Source organism: Chiloscyllium punctatum, chromosome 8 (assembly GCF_047496795.1).
Source record: "Chiloscyllium punctatum isolate Juve2018m chromosome 8, sChiPun1.3, whole genome shotgun sequence".
In the NCBI taxonomy this organism is placed as follows: Eukaryota; Metazoa; Chordata; class Chondrichthyes; order Orectolobiformes; family Hemiscylliidae; genus Chiloscyllium; species Chiloscyllium punctatum.
In genome coordinates this window covers 76522532-76546743 of record NC_092746.1, presented here as the reverse complement: position 1 = coordinate 76546743, position 24212 = coordinate 76522532, and the positions used below count along the sequence as shown (strand labels likewise).

At 39.7% G+C, this 24212-nt stretch overlaps 1 protein-coding gene across 2 annotated transcripts in view; it reads right to left on the bottom strand.

Moving 5' to 3' along the window:
• fam171a1 (family with sequence similarity 171 member A1) overlaps positions 1-24212 on the bottom strand; it is a 193139-nt gene that overhangs the window by 168393 nt on the left and 534 nt on the right. The window lies entirely within an intron of this gene.

Sequence of the window (24212 nt, the reverse complement as noted above, 5' to 3'; positions counted from 1 at the left end):
CCTACATTACATATCATTTGGCAAAGTCTTCCATGTTTTATGAACTCGAGGGTTCATTTCAGGTTTTTTTTAAACAGAAAATCTCCTTTGATGTTTGGCTATACTTAAAGTTAAACATATCCAAATATTATAGCTCAAGTCAAACTATCTGCCAGATCATGTATTCTTCTTGCACTATATGAAAGCTATAAAAATACAAGAGAGCTTCTGTCAATCCTGGTGAGTGAATTACAGTAACGAGAAAGTTCGGATCAATGCCGGGCAATAAAACATGACCAGATATTGTGTGCAAGGGTCACAGCTTGCTTTGTAGGAGCAAAGGCTTGCTCATGGGAATATGCATTATTATAAAGTCTTAATGTTTTACAAATCATTGTAAAATTACAACTTATCCAGTTCACTACAATTTCTGATTCTATTTTCTTGACTTGGTTTGAGTAAGTGACTGGATTTAACCCATCTTCAGTATTTTCATGATGGTTGCCTTAAAGCTTTCTATTCTCAGTTGGACCATTTTGCACCCAATTTTCCTTTAATTGGGTTGCTACATACAATTTATGTCTATATAATAGATAGAAAACATAGATCAAAACAGATAAATGGGAGGGGGTAGCACTGGGGCGAAGGTAGCTTGGAAGGTGATAGGTAGATACAGGTGGGGGGTGATGGTGATAGGTCGGAGGGGAAGGTGGAGCGGATAATGAAGATGAATAGGTAGGACAGTTCAAGAGGGTGGTGCAGAATTGGAGGGTAGGATGTAGGATAAGATGGGGGAGGGGAAATAAGGAAACTGGTGAAATCAACATTGATGCCATGTGGTTTGCGGGTCCCAAGGCGGAACATGAGGCGTGCTTCCTCCTGGCATCAGGTAGCTAGGACTTTGCAGTGGAGGAGGCCCAGGACTTGGCAGAATGGGAGATGGAGTTGAAGTGGTCAGCCATAGGGTGGTGGGATTGTTTGGTGTGTGTATCCCCCAAGTCCCACCCCCACCCTCACCCTCCTATTTATCTCTTAGCCCCCTTACAATAGACAGCTATTAAAAAATGAAATTGCAGTAGGACAATCAAAAAGGAATTTGTGCTATAATATGATGATTCTGTTCATTGCAATTATGTATAAAAAGCCCTTAGAAAGTGTATATTTAACTTTATTAATGTTAGACAACTTTTTTTTGACTATTCAATGACAAGCACATTCAAGGTTTTACCTGATAGTCGCTAGGTTACAAAGCTAAACAAACAGAATGTTCAAGTCACAAAAATTAAATCTCAAAGAAAACACTACACATCTAATGCAAAAAGGTACACTGGAAATGAAATCAGTCAACTATGTGCACAGGAAACATTACAAAAGATAGGTAGAGGATCAGGTAGCATTGAGGAGGCGGGGAGGCTGCAGAAGGATTTGGACAGGTTAGGAGAGTAGGCAAAGAAGTGGCAGATGGAGTACAGTGTGGGTAAGTGTGAGGTCATGCACTTTGGTAGGAAGAACAGAGGCTTGGACTGTTTTCTAAATGGAGAGAAAATTCAGATGTCTGAAGTGCAAAGTGACCTGGGAGTTCTTGTCCAGGATTCCCTCAAGGTAAACTTGCAGGTTGAGTCAATAGTTAGGAAGGCAAATGTAATAATAGCATTTATTTTGAGAAGATTAGAATATAAAAGCAGGAATATATTTCTGAGGGTCAGCAAGGCTCTGGTCAGACCATATTTGGAGTATTGTGTGGAGTTTTGGGCCCCATATCTCAGGAAGGATGTACTTGCCCTGGAGTGTGTTCAGAGGAATTTCACAAGAATGGTCTCAGGAATGAAAAGCTTAGCATACGAGGAATGTTGGAGGACTTGGAGTTTTTTATCGATGGAGTTTAGAAGGATGAGGGAGGATCTAATTTAAACATACAGAATACAGAATGGCCTGGACAGAGTAGATGTTGGAACAATGTTTCCATTGGTAGGAGAGACCAGTACCTGAGAGCACAGCCTTAAAAGTAAAGGGAAGACCTTTAGAACGGATATAAGGAGAAACTTCTTCAGCTAGAGAGTGGTAAATCTATGGAATTCATTGCCACAGAAGGCTGCGGAGTCCAGGTCATTGACTATGTTTAAGACGGAGATAAGTAGGTTCTGAGTCTCGGGGAGGGGGGGGGGGGGGGGGGTTAAGGGGAGTAAGTGGGAGAATGGGGTTGAGAGTCATGTTTGAATGGCGGAACAAACTTGATGGGCTGAAAGGCCTAATTCATGCTCCTATGTCCTATGGTCTTCCATGTGTAAAGCTGTGATGATACCAAAAAATAATCAGTATGCTTGAGCAAATATTACAGAAACAAACATAAATAAGTCAACTATCTTTACACTGAAATGGCCATACAAAAAGGGAGTGAATTTGGACTCAAATTGTTTCTATTCTTCCAGCTTCTCTCCCAATCTTCCAAGAGATAGCACAGATTTTGCAACTGTGAGGATTACAGGCCTTTTTAAAAAAAAAATTGCAACATCTGGTATTTAAATGCTACCCCACAGGATGTTTGAAAACAAAATCAGAGCGCCCTAAACATTTTATGGTTTTGAAATTTATGCCAAAATTATACACATAAATAGAAAACACATTTATGGTTTCTCCATGGAGTGAGAATCATTCTTTAGAATTGGAACCATTACTACTTTCCAACTATGAAAAAGCAAGTCACATATTTATTGTGCTATTTGAACAATATGGGAATTAAGTCAATAACACGAGGCTGTACCTGTGAATGTCTGTGTTTAACAGCTCAATGCGTAAATGCTTCACAAAATTCTTCCATCAGTTTGAAAACCTGAATCCCTGCCAAGTATTATTTACAAGGTCAATCCATGGTTTCTATCCATTACAGATCACAAAACAGGCCAATTTGCTTTTGTTGGGGGGAATTGGAGAGGAGGACGAAGAGAACAAAAGATCCTTACAATTTATTTTTACCACAGTTCAGAACCTTGTATGCATTTTGGAAAAGGTGCATTTGAATCAACGGGGTTTAAGAGGGCCATGCTGAATAGAGTTCAGCACAAAATGTTAGAGTTCATGACGAACTTAAAAATGCTCGCAAATGACCCATCTCCGATTTTAACCCAGCATCTAATTCTACAACTAACCCGACATCACTAGTGCAGCTCGTGTTTAACTTGCTTGTTACCTCCTCAAAGAATGCTATCACTAAATATGCATGATTCCACAAAAAGTAGCCCTTCAACAGGAACAAATGTTTTATCATGTGACATTTAATAAGGGACCATAAGATGCAGGAGCAGAATTCGGCCATTTAGCCCATCAAGTTTACTCCACCATTCGATTGTAGCTCACGTGTTTCTCAACCTCATTTTCTTGCCTTCTCCATGTAACCTTTGTTCCCCATACTAATCTAAAACCTATCTCGGTCCTAAATTCACTGAATGACTTGGCCTCCACAACCTTCTGTGTCAATGGGCTCCACCGATACACCACCATCTGGCTGAAGACATTCCTCCTCATCTCAGTTCTAATGGGTTATCCCTTCACTCTGGGGCTTGCTCTCAGATCATAGCCTCTCCAACCAGTGGAAACATCTTGTCCACACTTAGAGGCCTCTCAGTATTCTTTTAAGTTTCAATCAGGTCCTCCCTCATCCTTGTAAATCTCCATCAAGTACACACCCTGAGTCCTCAACCACCTCCTCATAAGAAAAGCCCCAAATTTCTGGAATCACTTTTGTAAACCTTTTCTGGACTCCCTCCAATGTAAGCATATTCTTCCATTGATAAGGGGCCCAAAATTGCTTACAATATTCTGAATGTGCTCTCACCAGAGTCTTCTCCAGCCTCCACAGTACAACCCGGTTTTTGTATTCTGGCCTCTTGAAATTAATGATAACATTGCATTTGACTCTCTAACTACCAACTAAACTTGCAATGATAATCTTTGGATTCTCTTGAGTCACTTTGTCCTTCAGATTTCCAAGTCTTTCCAATCTAGGAAATAGGTTAAGCCTCTATGTTTCTTACCAAAGTTTATAATCTTGCATTTTTTTATATTGTAGTCTGTCTGCTCCTTATTTGCACATTCTCCTGGCCTATCCAAGTCCTTCTGTAGCCTCCCCAGTTCCTTAACACTATCTGTTCCTCCACCTATTTCTGTGTCAATCTCAAACTTGGTAACAATGCCCCAAGTTCTTTCATCTAGATCATTAATATACAAAGTGAAAGGTTGTGGTCCCAACATGGACCCCTATGAATTCCACTATTCACCGGGTGCCATCCTGAAAAAGATCCCTTTATCCCCACTCTCTGCCTTTTGCCAGTTAGCCAATCCTCTATCCTTGCCCCTAACAATGTGGACTCTTATCTTATTTAGGAGACTCCTGTGTTGTACCTTGTCATAGGCCTTCTGGAAATCCAAATAGATCATGTCCGCTGTCTCTCCTTTGTCTAACCTGCTCATTACCTCCTCAAAATAATTCTCACAGATTTGTCAGGCATGACATCCCCTCGATGAAGCCATGCTGACTCAACACTATTTTGCTATGCACTTCCAAATACTCCAGAACCTCGTCCTTCATAATGAGGAGGGTCTTTCTATTTCCTCATAATGTATCCAAGATGCAACACGGAGAAATAAATTTATACTGTTTTGATGGTAACATAGCAAAAGTAAATATTCAGTGCTCACAAATCTCACAAAACCTGCCTTAACTTTTGAGTTGTAGCCAAGCTGTTAACTGGAAAACAGATCCAGAAAACATGAACCTCAAAATTACACCTATTATTGTTTACATTCTCTCAATTCATGCAATGGAAAAAAACACTCCATCCTCAGGAATGAGAATCTTTCACTCCTGCTCCTACAAAGTAGAAAACTAGAGCCAATCTTTTGGAAGATTCATCCTTGTATGCGCTATGAGGAATTAGAATGAACCAATGTATTTTTGATAGGGCTGAGGGCTTCCCTATTCAATCATTTGTGGCATAGATGCAGCTGTAAGGTTAATGTCAGGTTAGTCACAGAGTTGGATGCTGAGCTGAAAAGGAGAGATCATCTGCAGATAGTTACTAGCTTCTCCTAAACTATGGCATGGGGCACAATGGTTAGCACTGCTGCCTCACAGTGCCAGAGACCCAGGTTCAATTCCCGCGTCAGGCAAGTGTCTGTTTGGAGTTTGCACATTCTCCCAGTGTCTGCGTGGGTTTCCTCCCACAGTCCAAAAATGTGCAGGTTAGGTGAATTGGCCATGCTAAATTTCCCGTAGTGTTAGGTGAGGGGAATAGGTCTGGATGGGTTGCTCTTCGGAGGGTTGGTGTGGACTTGTTGGGCCGAAGGGCCTGTTTCCACACTAAGTAATCTAAAAATAAGATCAACAACCACTGCACCTTTTTTTTTGTATATCTCAGTTCATGCAGCTATTGCAGAGAAGAATGCATCCCATTGTGAAATTTAAGAAAGACAACATCCAGGATTCAACATACCCTGAGGTTGCTCCTTGAAAAAAGCACACCATTTAATAATAGTTGGAAAGTTCCAGCTTTCCACCATCCTGCTATCCATGAAGAAAGGACTTTTAATCCTCAACCTTACAATTCAAGACTCAAAAGGCAAATTAATTCAACTAATTTACTGATGCTACTGGCAGAAATAAAGCTGGGAATCAGTATACAGTACATCAATGTAATTTAGTTTATTTTTATACAGTATTAATCTATTTTTCTTTCATAATGCTATACATCAATGGAATTTATCCTTCTAATTTTACCAGTCACTGGGTATTTGCTTCCCCTTCACTGACAAGAAATGATTTCTCACAACACTGCAGCAAGTCTATTACATGATTAAGTGAAGGACAATAAGAAATGCCCAGAAGACATTTGGACAGGCACATGAATAGGCAAGGTTCAGAGGATTTTATGCCAAATGCAGACAAATGGAAGTAATCCAGTTTAAGATACTGGACATGTTGGACCAACAGTAATGTTCAGTATTGAAGTCCATACAGCAATGTCAGAGGCTTTATATCCATTTTATCCTTTCTATAATATACATCTTGATAAGCAAAACAAAAAGGAGCAAAATAAATTTATTCCCTCTAAACATTGCTCAGCTGAAGGCTACTAGCAACTGCAGTAAAACAGAACATCTTCCTGCAAATGGAAGTTAGTGATATGTGAAATCAACTTGCGAAATCAAAACAAGAAATTAAATCCGCTCACCAACTGCAACGATGTTCCCTCACAAAAAAATCAAGAGTGACAGGACATAGATTTAAACTGATTTGGAAAAAATGTAAATGTGATGGTAGACAAACTAACATTTGAATGGTGAGGTCTGGAATACACTGCCTGGAAACATGGTGGAGGCAAGTTCAATTGAAGCGTTCAAGAACACAATTATTAGACGATTGTTTATTGCACAATGCTCCGAAATTTCAGATCTACTTCGTTTGCTGTGTGAATCAGCACCATCAGGACTGTTGGTGGAAAGAAAGCTCACACACAACTTCCTACTCTACTTAATAAATTACTTGCAGAGTGAAAGAGATAAAGAGATACGAAGGGTATGTGGCCTTCACTGACTGAGCCAGCAATTATGCCCATTCTTAATTACTCTTGAGAAGATGGTGCTGAGCTTCTTGAATCTTTGCAGTCCATTTGATATCGGCACACCCACTGCGCTGTTAAGGACAGAGTTTTAGGATATTGACTCAGCAACACATGAATGCATTATATTTTCAAATAAACTACTTATTGTCCAAACCTATTGAATGCATGGTAACCACTATTAGATAAACTAACCTAACATACTCCCAAAACTGTACCTTTTTAAAATCAGCAGTAGTATATGAATTCATTGATTGTAAGGAAAATTGTCATGGACTGAAGGGATTAAAGAGATTAATGCAAGTTTTTTTCCCCCCATTGTCCAATGAATGTACATCACACTTTATATAGCAAGACTTTTGAAAGTATTCCACTTTATTTACTGGGATACCATTTTCTTCTAAACTGAAGAACATTGTTACATTCAGACTAATGACAATACGAGAACAGAAATACAAGTGGTTCTTGAAACTAACATTTATTTTAATCAATATTGAGCGCACAATTTAAATGGAATCTAGCTGAAATATTTCAACTAAGCTAATTTGTTGCTTTCAACTTTAAAAAACATCAACTCGTTAAGGAGAAAGAAAACAAAATATTGCTGAAACACTCAGCAGGTTTGCTAGCATCCATGGAGAAAGGAGAGCTAACATTTCATACTGGTGATTTTAAAAAGGCCTGGAAAACCTGAAATGTTAACTCGGTTTGTCAGAGTTCACAATAATGTCTGACCTGCTGATTTTCTTCCCCCCATTTTTGTTTTTATTTTAGATTTCCAGTATCTGTTGCATTTTGTTTTTATCCACTCCTTATCATTCAAAAATCAGACTTTGCTATTTAAACATGGCGCCAAATCAGGTAATGGACTACACAACCAAAAATCATAATTGTCTTTATGTAACACCATACATTTAATAAAATTATACAAAAGCAAATAATCCTCATTCTGAGAAAGGCAGGTGAACTAGTTCTTGGACCTATATTTCTGTAACAGTGAAACAATGTCATGTGATTGGACAAGTTTGTCAGCTTTCAGTAACTACACTTAGAAGGAAGGTCAGTTAGCTTAGTTGACTGGATAGTCAGTTTGTGATGCAAAGCGGTGGTAACTGCATGGTTTTAACTCTTGCATTGCATGAGGTTACCATGAAGGACCCCACCTCTCCTCTCACCTAAAGTGGGGTGACCCTCAGGTTATAACTAATACCAGTCATGTGTCTCTAATGAGAGAATTGCTCTCTGGTCTGGTAGGACTGTGGCGACTTTACCTTTTCCAATTGCAGATAATTTGAATAATTCAGTCAAGCACAAATTGTGAAACAATTGCAAGTTCATTCCTCAAATCATTAACTTTTAAGATAAATTATTGTACATCATGGACATTCTGAATATTGCGACAACAGGCACAATTAAAAAGGCATTTACTGGATTAGTGGTGCTGGAAGAGCACAGCAGTTCAGGCAGCATCCAACGAGCAGCGAAATCGACGTTTCAGGCAAAAGCCCTTCATCAGTAATAAAGCTTTATTCCTGATGAAGGGCTTTTGCCCGAAACGTTGATTTCGCTGCTCGTTGGATGCTGCCTGAACTGCTGTGCTCTTCCAGCACCACTAATCCAGTATTTGGTTTTCAGCATCTGCAGTCATTGTTTTTACCTTTACAATTAAAAAGGCAGTTTAGTTGCACTAACTACTATGGAATGTGGGTAGGGAATGTTTAAAAATCATTTGCCAAACTTTTATTACTTATAAAAATGAACAATTTTGGGATTGAAAGATTAGAATCAACCAAAAAAAACCTCCTTAATTTAACTTCTCTGGATTTAGACGGTCAAGACTGTGTATCGCCATCATGCATGATCCTTTATAGAGATAACCCTGTATATTTCAGCAGAAAATGAGAGAAGGCATCCATGATTTATGCATAAGATGTAGCTCCTAAAAAGAATTAAGTGTTTGATTTTAAACAGATTGATAATAAGTAGCAGATGGACTGTCAGACAGGCACAAGTGGGTGGAATATTCAAAATCAATGGAGAAGTGGGTCAGGAACAGAGCAGATTAGCCAGTCCCAGAAATGCACTACTCAACATCACAATGACTAGATTGTCTTCTTTCAATCCCCAAATTTCCTAAGTTACTAGTCTCGAAAATTGAGGAAGTCGAGACATTAACAAAGTTTTACCAAATTACACACTTTAAACAGTCTAATTTTTTTTCATTCCTGTCGAACAAGATTTTATTTCACCAACATAAGATCATAAGAAACAGGAGCAAAAGTAGGCCATTTAACGCATCAAGCCTGCTCTGCCATTCAGTAAGAACATAGTTGATCTGATAACCCTCAACTCCGTTTTCCTGCCTTTTCTTCACAACCTAGATTCACTTTCTGATTAAAAACCTATCTCATCCTTGAATATACTTAGTGACACAGCCTCATAATGGCCCTCTGCAGCAAAGAATTCCATAGACTCACTACCCTCTGAGAGAAAAAAAACCTCCTCATCTCTATCTCAAATGTGCGACCCCCAAAACTGAGATTACACTGTCCGGTCAGAGATTCTCCCACAAGGGAAAAACACATCTATCCTTCAGGTCCCCTAAGAATTTTTGTGTGTTTCAATAAACTTACTTCTAATTCTTCAATGTATATGAGCCCAATCTCCTCATAAGAGGGTCTTGCCATACATGTATCAAGCCAGTGAACATTCTCTTGGACTGCCTCAATGCCAATACAGGTAGTCCTTCTATAGTGCCTTAGTTGTGTTCTAGTGAAACCTCGCTTAATCGAAAAATCACTTAATAGATATAATGGGGTCTATGGGAAAAATGGGGTTATAGGTAGACCAGCAAAAAATAATACATGATCGCTCAAAAATCATCCAAAAGCTTAACACAAAGTATAGCAGAGGCTGAATGAAGGTTTAACTCATATTTATTAATGAAATAAAAGTAAATTTAACCATTGCATTGAAAAAAAATACTGTAAATACAGGGACAGAGGGTCGTCATCATCATCATCGCCTTCAGATGCAGTTGTGGTTGCACAAGTGAATAACTGTGGTTGATTGTCTTTAAGACTGTTTCTTGGAGGTTGGTTTAGATTGCGTGATACGCAAGTACAAGAACAAATTAGAAAGGCAAATGGAATACAGAGGAACCTTGATTATCCAGTATTAGATTAACCAAATATCAGATTATCCGGCAAGATCGCAAGGTCCTGATGCTCGGCGAAACTGTTATTCAGCATTTGATTATCTGGAATTCGATTAACCAAACAAAATACTACCCGCCCATGTCCTTCGGATAATCGAGGTTTCTCTGTATGTAAGAATAATGCAGACCTGCAGGAATTATATAGGGCTTGTACAGGAATTAGTCGAAAGTGTGGTACTGGAAAAACACAGCAGGTCAGGCAACATCCGAGGAGTAGGAGAATCGATGTTTCAGGCAAAATCAGGAAGGGCTTATGCCTGAAATGTCGCGTCTCATACTCCTCGGATACTGCTGGACCTGCTGTGCTTTTCCAATACCACACTCTTGACTCTGATCTCCAGCAGAGATCAGCCCTCACTTTCTCCTTATACAGGAATTACAAAAGAATATTATTGTCTCGGGGGAGAACAATGAACAATTTTGGAGATGAAGCTGCTCAATGGATTGTGCTGTACCTCTCTCATGCTTGGATGGCAGCTGACATTGGCACATGTGCAGAACAAAACGATCACTACTGGAATCAATAATGTGAACAGAGGTAAGCATTCTCAAAAATACTGTTCCCTAATTCTTCAATCACACCACTGCTGAATACATTTTATATTGCAACTACCTGTATATCTTTCCTTACATAAGGGACCCCAACTGTTTTGCAACTGTGGCTTGTAGCTTTAGCAAAACCTCACTACTTTTATACTCCTTTGAAACATTCCATTTGCTTGTCACCATTGAATGGATATTAGATTTTTGTGATTCACACCTGAAGGGTCCCAAATTCCTTGGTTCTCCAGATTTCTGCAGTCTTTTTCCATTTTATTTAGATTAGATTATTTACAGCATGGAAACAGGCCCTTTGGCCCAACAAGTCCACATTGAAGGGCAACCCACCCAGACCCATTCACCTAACAGTATGGGCAATTTAGCATGGCCAATTCACCTGACCTGCACATTTTTGGAGTGTGGGAGGAAACCGGAGCACCCGGAGGAAACCCACACAGACACGGGGAGAACGTGCAAACTCCACACAGAGAGTCGCCTGAGGCGGGAACTGAACCCGGATCTCTGGCGCTGCGAGGCAGCAGTGCTAACCACTGTGCCACCGTGCCGCCCACAAAATTAAGCAGCTTAATGAGTGGCACCTTATCAAATACCTTCTGAAAATCCAAACATATTACATACTGTGCTTGCCCTTTATTAATCTTGCTTGTTACCTACTTGAAGAATTCTAGTAAATTTATCAGGCATGATTTCCCCTCATGAAGTCATGATGACTATGATTATTTTATGTCTTTCTAAATGCTCTGTTGTTACATCTTTTACAACAGACTCTAACATTTTCACAATAACAGACATTAAACCGATAAGCCTACAATCTTTGTCTCCTTCCCTGTTTAAATAAAAATGGTCTGGGATATTTTCTGGGGATGTTGACACATCTATCTTGCCAGTGAAATTGCAGGATGTTGCTGGTGGTAATACTCTAGGGATTGGAAATTGCTGGATAATGTCCATGTTTCCAGTCCATATAATAGGACAAGTCATACATAGTCATACAGCACAGAAAAAGACCTTTTAGTTCAACTCATCTGCACCAACCAGACATCCCAATTTTCTAAGGGAATCTAAGGGTTCTTGGAACACTACTACCAGCGCATTTTTTATCTTTAGGGGCTAAAGACCGATAAGTTTCATCAGTTTCTTGATTGTTGTTTTACTTAATTTCCAACTATCTTTTGCCACTTGATTATCTAGTAATTTTGGAATGCTATTAGTGTCTTCTACTGTGAAGACTGATACAAAGTATTTATTCAATTCCACTGCTATTTCCTAGTTCCAAATGATTATTTCCCCTGCCTCGTTCACCAAGGGTCCTTTGTTCACTTTGGCTTCTCTCTTCATTTTTATTTATTTAAAGAAAGCTCTCACTGTTCACCTTGATATTACTTGCAAGTTTAATGTCAAAGTTTACCTTTTAGTCAATTAATTTTTGGTCATTCTTTGTTAGGTTTTAAAACTTTCCCAATCCTCTGTTTTACCACTAATCATTGTCAAACTCTGATTTTTCTTTCGATTTGATGCTGTCCTTTAACATTTCTTCCCCCATTTCTAACCTGTCCACGTGGTAATCTTCTCATGGTGAGATCAATATTTATTCCTAAATTGACAGTGCTACAGCAGATTATGTGGTCATTTATGTCAATATTTTTCAAGAAATTGCTGTGCCTAAATTCATTGTCACATAACAAGACATTGCTAAAGGTATTTACAATCAAATGGTACAATAAAGCCAGACATAAATGCAAGTTATTTCTTCAAATTGACCATCCTCCAGGAATCCATGCAAAATTACAGGAAGATCCACTCCTTTTACACCCTTATGCATAGAAATTTGGTAGATTTTTGATGTAGAAATTGGTTCTTCTCCAGTTTGGGCAATCCAGGGCAAGCTTCCCATGAGTTGGTGGGGATGTTACAATTTTCATAGGGAGGTTTTGAAAGTATCATATTTTTTCTGCCCTCCTGGTAATCACTTGTAAGGAAGTTTGCAGTAAAGAGCTTGACTGAGGAAGTCTTACATCAGACATACAGAGAATGTGATCTGCAAACCCAGCAGACTCGCAATAATCAGTACCTCAATGCTAGGGATGTTGACACATCTCTCCTGCCAGTGAAATTGCAGGATACTGCTGGTGGTAATACTCTAGGGATTGGAAATTGCTGGATAATGTCCATGTTTCCAGTCCATATAATAGGACAAGTCACACATAGTCATACAGCACAGAAAAAGACCTTTTAGTTCAACTCATCTGCACCAACCAGACATCCCAATCTGACCTAGTCCCATTTGCCAGCATTTGGCCCACACCCTTCTAAATCCTTCCTATTCATATACCCATCCAAATTCCCTTTAAATGTTGTAATTGCACCCACCTCCACTTACTGTACACCATGAGCTTGATGCCAGGCTTGAGATCTTTATCTAAAATTCTGTTCCACTGACAGCCATTGACTGCATTAGTACACTTGAGGAGAAGGGCATTTCATAAAGGAGACTCTCAAGATATGAGAATTGAACCATGTTGCCCAATGGCTCACTATGGATCTTGATAGTCAGAGGGTAATGTTGCAATAGCAGGTGTTGGTCCTTCATATTCTGGATATTTAGCCTCTGCTAATGTTTAGAGCTCAACCTGTGTCCATGTGAAAGTGCTGATTGGATGCAGCAGCTCAACGACAGAGATTGGGCTGGTCTTGGTTTTAGACAGGAGGCTTCATTTCATGTTCATTTTGCAGAGAATCTCTATTCCAGTGGTGAAACTTCATGGAAATGGGATGAAATGTTGCAGTGAACAAGGAGAAGATTGTGATGCAATGACAAAGCTTTGCTTGACCTCAGTGTGCATATCTGTAGCTGATCCATTGATGCATTTTTTTTGTATTTATTCATGAGACGTGAGTTGGCTGGGTGAGCATTTATTGCCTATCCCTCATCAGCTTTGAGAAGTGGTGCTGATCAGCCTTCGTGAACAACCAGAAGTCCATTCAGCAGTTCACATGTATCACAGGTTGCTTGTGTTGCAGCACAAGGGTGATAATAACACATTTCTGCAGGCAGCAAAGAAAGACTAATTGTGGTAACTACAGAAGGGTATCCTTGTCACTCACCACAGAAGGTTATTGCAAAAGTTGCCAAGAATTCTCCTCCCAGTGTCTGGAGTCAGAATGCAGATTCCATTCATCAAGAGGATTAAAGAGAGAACATAAACTTCACAAAAAGTATGAACAAGTTCAGGGACAGCAGCAATGCTCATGCATGACCCTCATGACCTCAAACAAAAATCCTTGACCCTGCCAAATGGGCAAGATTATGGAGGCAATAGGTTCTATCTGATTTTGGGGCTTCGTGATCACATGCAATACAAATATCAGCCTGCTGAGATAAACTCATTCCTCAAATAATAAAACTGCCTTCAAATATTTTTTTCAGTAGCAATTGTAACACAAATACCAAAGACTAAGACCAATCAGCTGATTAATCTATTCCAGTTGCATTGATTGAGGGATATGTATCAGCCAGGATCCTACAAGACTTCTCTTACTCTTCCTTGAAAACTGCCATGACATCATTTAGGTCTACTTGAGAGACTAGATGAGGTTTAACTTCAACTCAGTTGAAAAACAATTTCTGTAATGCCAAACTCCCTCAGCATTACACTGAAGTGCCTAGATAATGTACTCTGGTCTCTGGAGTGAGATTTGAACACACAACCTTCTCAGTCAAGAGCAAAACTGCTACCAGAAGAGTTGAGTGCATTCTCATGAGAATATTTTTCCCAACTGACACTATAATTAAAACAAATATAAATACGTGAAATTTGTTGAGAAGGTTAAAGCATGAATAATAGAGAAACATCACATTGGAAACATTTTGAGAATTACTTGGGTGTGTTTTGAAAATGGGCAAAATTAAATTCAATGCTGCAAGTTTAAAGCTCAATATATAAACTACAGGAACAATACTTCTTACCTCTCTGAGATACTCTACAACTCTTTCGTCTAAATAATATTACCAATATCTCATTTTCAAATCCACTTCAACACGCATCTGATACCAAGCTTCTAAAACCTATTTTCAAAATTCTTTTAATATTTCAGGTAATTATTTAATGGATTATATATTGCACAATTCCATTCCAATCCTCGTCACTTTTATACAATATATATTAAAACACTGTGCGTTTCTCTATTGCTTTCCCCCCTCAAGTTTCAATTGCTTTCTGATTCTGACAATACACTTTGTCAATTGCAAAGGAAGACCCAACCTGAGAAGTTGACATGTTTACTCTCTTTACACAGCCTGACACATGTTTCTAGTTATTCTTAAATTTACTTTCGCTTCACTCTCAGTGAAGCAGTTGTATAGAAATATAGCTTTTATCAAGAAAGCATGATAGGGCTCCTTTTCAGAGATAAAAACAGTAGCTTGACGTCAGGGTGATGATGCCACTTATGCCAGCAACGGGGTCTTGCACATTCGTTGTCCTGGTTCTATCTCTTGTTTAATCAAGACTGACTTCTCTCATTTGCTGCTCCCATCACTAATTTTTCACAGGCTTTCAAGGACCTAATTTTCCCATCATTCCCATGTAATGGGGTGAAATGAGTATTGGAAGTAAATGGGAAAGGAAAACAGGTAGAACTGTAATAAAGTTGTATATTATCATTTTGGAATTTGGATGTTAAAGTAGAAGTAGAATAGGTAAGTGAAGGTATCTTTTTGAGAGAGGTCAGAAAGTCTTTTGAAACAGTGAACTAAATAAATTATTTCCAATAAAGCATGTGTTTTAAGCAAAGTAGAGAGTAGGTTGGCTGTGGATTTAACTGTTAAGTGTTTAGAAAGATGGATTTTTACAACAAACATAGAAAATAGACCATGAACCAATCGAAGTTTGGCTTCAGACCAGAAGAATCAGCTTCCAGCGCACGGAAAGTTTCATCCTATCAAAAGGGCAGTCTTTTAGAATTATCAAAGTCTCCAGACTGAGAGATTTTATGAAGCTCTCAGGCTCTAAGAATCAAGAAGAAAATTAGGTCTCCACAAGACAAAAGAGGTTTAGGCCTCCAGAACTGAAAATAAGTCTCTAGATCATCAATACCAAAGTTAGAAATAGAATGTTAGTGCATTAGTAATGAAACATGGAGTAGGCCATTTGATTTCTCAAGCTTGCTCAGTATTCACTATGATCATGACTGATCAATAAGCTCCATATCCTAATCACATCCTCGCCCAATATCCCTTGATCCCTTTAATTATAAGAACTTTATCTATCTCCTTCTTGAAAACACAATATTTTGGCCTCACTCAATTTCTGTCATGGTGAATTCTATAGATTAGCCACTCTCTGGGTGAAGAAATTTCTTCGCCTCTTAATCTTTAAAGATTTACCCCTTATCCTTAAACTGATTCCTATTCTTGGACTATGTCCCTTCAGGAATGGGATTCCTGCATCTAACCTGTCTACTTCTGTTAGAATTTTATAGGTTTCAATGATATTGCCTTTATTCTTCTAAACTCCAGCAAATACAATCCTAACTGACTCAATCTCTCCTCATATTGGAGTCCTGCCATCTAAGGAATCAATTTTGTAAACCTTCGCTGCACTCCTTCTATAGTAAGAGCATTCTTCCTCAGATAAGGAGACAAAACTGCACTAATGGATTGGAATGCAGGAGTAGTGAAGTCTTGTTTCAATTTTATAGTGTGTGTTTGGATCATAACAGGAATACAGTGTGCAGTTTTACTCTCCTTAACTCGGGAAAGGCATCATTGCCATAGAGAGAGTGCAACAAAAGTTCACTAGACTTGTTCTGACCTATGAAGTGCGATCGAGCAAGTTTGATCTTTACTCACTCCAGGAATGAGGGGGAAATCTTATTGAAACCTGCAAAACACTTAAAAGGCAAACAGTGTAGATGCAGGTAAGATGCAATCCCTGACTGGGGAGTCTAGAACCAGGAAACACAATTTAAAAATAAGGGGGATGCCATTTAGAAACAATTTCATTCAAAGGATGATGAATGTTTGAAATTCTCCACCACAGAGGTCTGTACTATCTCAGTCTTTGAGTATGTTTACAGTAGAGATTGAAAATTTTTTGATTATTAATGGCATAAAGGGTTATGGGAGTAGCGTAGGTAAAAAGGCATTAAAATGTTTGAGCAATTATGATCATATTAAGCTGGCTCGATGGGTTGAAAGACCTAATCCTCATCATATGTTCCCATAGCTATTACTTATTTTGATTTTGTGCAAAAAACCTTGTATTCTTTTGTTAAAGAACATTGGCAACCTTGTTTGACTACATTCAGTGACTAGTCACCATAAGACATAGATTCGTTGGGCTGGATGTAGTCTGCTTCTATGTCACCATTGAATTAGATCTTTGCTAATATGATAATCCTCAACACCACTTTTTTGCATTACCCTCACAACCCATATTTCCCTTACTGATTAAAAATCTGCCTCAATCTTGAATACACTTAATGACCTAGCCTCTCCAGCCTTCTGCATTGAAGGGTCCTGAAGACTGACCAGTCCTTTGAGAGATGAAAAGTGTGGTGCTGGAAAAGCACAGCAGGTCAGCCAGTATCCGAGACACCTCATAACTGGTAAGCAATAACTGCAAGGTTGGAAGATCGTGCTAAAACAGTAAATTACGTTAGCCAGACCACAGCTGGAATACTTTGAACAGATTTTTGTCCCTTTAGCTAAGGAAAGATATATCGGCTTTGAAGGCAGGCCAGAGAAGGTGCACTAGGTTGAGCCCAAGTTTGGAAGGTTCATCTTATGAGGAGAGGTTACCTTGGTTGGACTTGTACTCATGGGAATTTAGAAGAACCAGAGGAGATCTTACTGAGAAATAAGATTCTTACGGGGCTTGATAGGGTAGATGAGGAACGTTTGTTTCCTCTTGTAGAAAAGTCTAGGAATAGAGAGCATAATCTCAGAATAAGGGGCTGTTCATTTACGACATTGATAAGGAGAAATTTCTTCTCACAGAAGGGAGTCAAGCTGTGGAATCTTTCACTGCAGAGGGTTATAGAGACTTGATCATTATGTACATTCAAGGTTGAGACAGCAAACATTTTAATTAGTAAGGGAATCAAGGGTTATGAGGATAAGGCAAGAAAATGGACTTGAGGATTATCAGATCAGCCATGATCTCATTGAATGATAGAACAGACTCTGGGCCATGGCCTACTCCTGCTTCTATGAGTTATGGCCCTATGCAAAAATCAAACTTATGATAATCAAGTCAGCTTTTACTCCAGAAAGGAAAAAAATCTTACTCATTATTACCATCAGTTGGGATCATAACAGAGTGTAAAATGACCTTCTGATTTACCATCATCCATGTTATGCTATTGCCTGAAGAGAATTGCACCAGTGATTTATTTTCTACCACAAAAACATAGCTTGTACGTAGACACTAACATACAGAGATTCTTGTAGCATGATGGATACTTTCTTAAAAGCAAGCCACTTCAAAATAGAATCATACTGCTTGGGTATTTCAAGGTGACCTCATTACATCTTAAAGAGATAAAAGGATTTGTGAAGTGACCCAGTCAGAGACATAGATTCTGACTGACAATTTTCTACATGCCATCTTTATCTACTCAGCTGCACTGAATTGGAAGTGGGTCTTTAACATTTTATTCATTGACCACCGAATGAAAAGGAAATGCACTATGCTCTACAGCCAACAAGGGATATTTGAACACACTTTGGAACCAAAAACTTGTTTTTTCACTATTTTGAATTTTCCCTCAAGAGAGTTATGTTTGCCAATACACAATCCAAGTTTTCTACAACTGGTGTGCACCAAAGCACATATTGTCGTCATCGATGACGACAATGTGAATCACTAATCATTATCCATATTTGCATTAGTTTGCTAGGTTACTCTATTTTCCAGTGGCGCCTTCCTCCCAGAGCACGCAATGGGAAATGGGACATTTATTGTGTTTACGGACTTTAGGTTTATGCCCAGAGGCCTCAGTTTACTCCAGATGCAGCAACTATAATGTGCTTTGAAGTGGAAGGCAAATGATATTTCAGCTTTCATCACACGATGATTTGAATTCAGAAGTATTGCCTTACAGCAAATATATAAGGGTTTTGTAAGACCAAAGCCTAGAGTATTGTGTCCAGTAAGACAGGATAAATTTGCCAAAGAGGGAAGGCAGCAAACGTTCACTAGGCTGACACCAGAGATCAGGAGGACTGCCATATGAGGAGGGATTGTTTCAACTAGGCCTGTACTCATTAGAGTTTAGAAGAATGAGGAGATCTGATGAAATATATAACATTCTAACAGGGCTACACAGATAAGAGACAGAGAGGATGTTCCCTGGGTTGGGAGTCTAAAACCAGGGGCCACAGCCTCAGGATACAGAGGAGGTCATTTATGACTGAGATGAGGAAACATCTTTTAACTCATGATTTGGAGATGCCGGTGTTAGACAACACCAGGTTATAGTCCAACAGGTGTATTTGGAAGCACTAGCTTTTCGACCACTGCTCCTTCATCAGGTGGTTTTGGAGTATAAGATCATACGACACAGAATTTACAGCAAAAGTTTAGTGTGATGTAACTGAAATTATATATTGACAAAGTCCTGGAATGTTTGTTGAGTCTCTCATCCTTTAGAATAAACATGTTGGTTTCAGTTCTTTCATATGTAAATCACAGAACTTTTTTAAAGTTACATTCTCAAGTGAACTTTAACAATTGGTGTCATGACAGTTTAACTCAGATAGCAGTCACTGGCCCGCTGGAAAATGAGGCAGGTAAGTAGTAATGGGGAAATAGAGGAATGGTGGAGGAACTGGATAAGTACTTTGCATCAATCTTCATGGTGGAAGACACCAGCAGCACATCAGAACTTCCAGAGGATCAGGAGCAGAGGTGATTGTAAAGCCCATCTCAAAGAAAAAGGTACTGAGAAAGCTGGAAGGTGCAAAGGTGGCTAAATCAGCCAGACCAGGTAGAATTATCAGGATATAGAGTCATAGAGACGTACAGCAAGGAAACAGACCCTTCGGTCCAACCCGTCCATACCGACCAGATATCCCAACCCAATCTAGTCCCACCTGCCAACACCCGGCCCATATCCCTCCAAACCTTTCCTATTCATATACCCATCCAAATACCTCTTAAATGTTGCAATTGTACCAGCCTCCACCACTTCCTCTGGCAGATCATTCCATACACGTACCACCCTCTGCGTGATAAAGTTGCCCCGTAGGTCTCTTTTATATTTTTCCCCTCTCATCCTAAACCTATGCCCTCTAGTTCTAGACTCCCCGACCCCAAGGAAAAGACTTTGCCTATTTACCCTATCCATGCCCCTCATAATTTTGTAAACCTCTATAAGGTCACCCCTCAGCCTCCGACGCTCCAGGGAAAACAGCCCCAGCCTGTTCAGCCTCTCCCTGTAGCTCAGATCCTCCAACACTGGCAAAATCCTTGTAAATCTTTTCTAAACCCTTTCAAGTTTCACAACATCTTTCTGATAGGAAGGAGACCAGAATTGCACGCAATATTCCAACAGTGGCCTAACCAATATCCTGTACAGCCGCAATATGTCCTCCTAATTCCTGTACTCAATACTCTGACCAATAAAGCACACCAAATGCCTTCTTCACTATCCTTTCTACCTGCGACTCCACTTTCAAGGAGCTATGAACCTGCACTCCAAGGTCTCTTTGTTCAGCAACACTCCCTAGGACCTTACCATTAAGTGTATAAGTCCTGCTAGGATTTGCTTTCCCAAAATGCAGCACCTCACATGTATCTGAATTAAACTCCATCTGCTATTTCTCATCCCATTGGCCCATCTGGTCAAGATCCTGTTGTAAACTGATAAGATTGTACAGACAGTGGTAGTGATCTTTCAGGAATCACTGGAGTCAGGGTGTGTTACAGAGAACTGGATAATGGCTTATACAAACACCTCTTTAAGAATGGAGGGAGACAGAAAACTGCAAACCATAGGCTGGTTAGCCTGACCTTGGTTGTTGTTAAGGCTTTAGAGTCCATTATTAAGGATGAGACTGTGGAATATTTGGATGTACATGGTAAAATGGGCCTGAGTCTGCACGGCTTCATCAAGGGTACATTATGCCTAATAAATCTGTTAGACGTCTTTGAGGAAATAACAAGCAAGTCAGACAAAGGAGAGCCAATGGACAAGACTCTATTTGGATTTCCAGAAGGCCTTTGACAAGATGCCACACTGTAATCTGCTAAAGAAGATGAGAGCTCATGGTGTCACAGGTAAAGTAATAGCATGGATAGAGGATTAGCTGACTGGCAGAAGGCAGAGAGTGGTTATAAAGGGGTCTCTTTCTGGATGGCGGTTAGTGACTACTGGAGTTATACAGGGATATCTGTTGGGACCACAGCTTTATATATTGTTATACATTGATGATCTGGATGAAGGAACTGAGGGCATTGTTACTAAATTTGCAGATGACTCAAAGATAGGTGGAGGGATAGTTAGTATTGAGGAGGTAGGATGGCTGCAGAAGGACTTGCATAGGCCAAGAGAGCGGGTAAAGAAGTGGCAGATGGAATACAATATGGGAAATTGTGAGGTAATGCACTTAGGGGCACAGACTACTTTCAAAATGGGGAAAGGCCTCAGAAATCTGAAGCACAGAGGGATTTATCCTACAGCAGGATTCTCTTAAGATTAAGATTAGATTACTTACAGTGTGGAAACAGGCCCTTCGGCCCAACAAGTCCACACCGACCCGCCGAAGTGTATACCACCAAGACCCATACTCCTACGTTTACCCCTTCACCTAACACTACGGGCAATTTAGCATGGCCAATTCACCTAACCTGCACATTTTTGGATTGTGGGAGGAAACCGGAGCACCCGGAGGAAACCCACGCAGACACGGGGAGAATATGCAAACTCCACACAGAGAGTCGCCTGAGGCGGGAAATGAACCTGGGTCTCTGGCGCTGTGAGGCAGCAGTGCTAACCACTGTGTCACCGTGCCGCCCACGAAGCGTAATGGGGATTTAGTCCTCAGGACCTACTCAAACTGCTGACAGAGGCAAGTGAGGAAACTGTCGAGGTGTTGTACAAAGCCTGCAGTAACATGCAGGTTCAGTTGGCAGTTAGGAAGGCAAATGCAAATTTAGTATTTTGAAAGGGTTAGAATACAAGAGCTGGAGTGTACTGATAAGACTGTATAAGGCTCTGGTCAGACTGCATTGGGAATATCATGAGCAGTTTTGGCCCTATATCTACGAAAGGATGTGCTGGCACTGATGGGGATCTAGAGGAGGGTCACAAGAATGATCCCAAGGATAAAGGGTTTATCATATCAGCAGCAGTTCAGGATTCTAGTTCTGTACACAATGGAATCTAGAAGGATGAGGGAGGAATTCATTGAATTCTTACAGAATACTGACAGACCTAGATAGAGTGGATGTGGAGAAAATGTTCTCACTAGTAAGTGAGACTAGGACCCGAAGGCACAGCCTTAGAGTGAAGGGATGACTGGATGTAGGTTTGCTCGCTGAGCTGGAAGGTTCATTTTCAGACGTTTTGCCACCATACTAGGTAACATCTTCAGTGAGTCTCTGGAAGAAGCATTTTGGTGTTTCCTGCTTTCTATTTATATGTTTGAGTTTCCTTGGGTTGGTGATGTCATTTCCTGTTCTTTGGGATGATTCTTTAGAACTGAGATGAGGAGGAATTTCTTCAGCGTGGGCATGATGAATCTGTGGAACTCACAGTCGCAGAAAATTGTGGAGGCCAAGTCCTCAACTATATTTAAGACATGGATAGATAGGTCCTTGATTAGCAAGGGAATCAAATGTTATACAGCAGGAGAATAGGGTTGAGAAACAGATTAGCCATGATCAAATGGCAGAGCAAACTCAATGGGCTGAATGGCATAATTCTGCTACATCTTATGGTCAACCCATGGAATTCACTACATAGAAGGATGTGGAGACCGAGTCACTGAACATATTTCAAGAAGGAGATTGATTTTTTAAAAGATATTAAAGCATCAAGAGCTATGGAGGAAAAGTAGGAATATGGTCTTGAGATTCAGGATCAGCCTCGATCATACTGAATAATGGCAAATTAGGCTTGATGCACCGAATGGCCTACTCCTGTTCCTAGTTTCAATGTTTCTCCTGCTTGGACACAATATTCTCTCCACCAACCAACCATGGCTACTACTGGTTGGAACAGGAGCCACTGCTACCATTAACTAGGCTAATTTCAACAATATTTTCCCACTCTACAACCTTCAAGAACTATACTATTGAGTTGCCATGACATTCCAGTGTCACGGCAGGTTAAGCATTATCTGACTTTGCCACATACCACTGTGTTTTCAACACGATGTCATATCAGTCCCTTTACCATACCATTACTGACAGCACCATCAGCTGTTCGAGGAGGCTGGCCACCTTCTCAGCATAACTATGGCTTGGCAATACAAATAAAAACAGTATGGACAATAAGAAATTTCCCACCTCTCAAGAACAAATTTTTTTTAAAAAACTCCATTGTGAAGGTGAAATTATTAGGCAGCTCTTGCATTTTTGCCCCAATTGTTTGCCATTTATAGAGTCATTGAGTCTTACAGCATGGAAATGGACTCTGATATGACATTGTGTTGAAAACACAGTGGTATGTGCTGACCAGACATTGTAATCTGACCTAGCCCCATTTACCCATTTCCTTCTGAACCCTTCTAGTTCATTTACCCATCCATTGTGTGGGGAATTAATGCTCAACACATCAATAAATGTTACTTCCTATATGTTTACTCAAGATTGGTCACAATTCATTTTTTCTTTAGGGAGATATAAATATTTGTTTTTTTATCCCATTATACATGACCTAGATATGTCACCCTGAGTACCATGGCTTTACACACAAGAAATTCAACATCTTTGAGATGTTACCCATCTGCACATCGTCCTCCTGCAAACTCATTTACAATAATTAACTTCACTCGGAGTGTTAAGGGAAATGACCAAAATGGATATTACATTGTAATTTGCTGTATCACTATTAAATTGTTACCGTGAAAGAAACGTAATGCAGAATTAACCAACTGTGTCATCACTCATCTTTTCAATTCACATTCGCATTCATTCAGAATTGATGCCAATACTAAATTCTGAAGAATAGATTTGCAGAAGGCTTCATAGAGGTCCAAGGAATTCAATTTTACGAGTATTCATCACGAAACAGGAAAACCAAGCCACCTAGGCCTTAAATATCTCTTTAAAAATGCATTGTATTTTTCAGTCCCTCGCTTTTGTATGGATAAAATAGCCAGGACGTCCCAAATATATGAATCCTTTAGCTTGAACCAATCCGATTGATAGATTCCATGCTCCTGCATTTTTTTTTCCTGACATTGCATGTGTGGATGAATCCACGTCGCATGTGTGACTGTGGTTGGATTTTGATGAGATCGTTATCAAAACAAAAGCTGTACAGCAATATGTCAGAAATAAAACGATCATTTGCCACATTGGTCTACGGCTGCTTCGCGTTTCCACATAAACGCGTTAGAAGATCGGGAATCAATGGTGTTAACAATTCCGCTGGAGATGAGGATTTAAAAGTGAGGCTCAGAAAACGCGTCCAGCTTCGAGAGCAACTGGGAATAACCAGGGAAATGAACAACATTGTCAATTTGGATTCTCTCAAACATTATTCAGTGTTCGCTCCCTTAATAAAAAATAACATCGGGACGCCCTTTGAAAGAAACCAATGGTGTGATTTTTATTAACAAATGAGGTGAAATGGATTGTGGCCAATGAGTGACCTCTCGGCTGCACCAT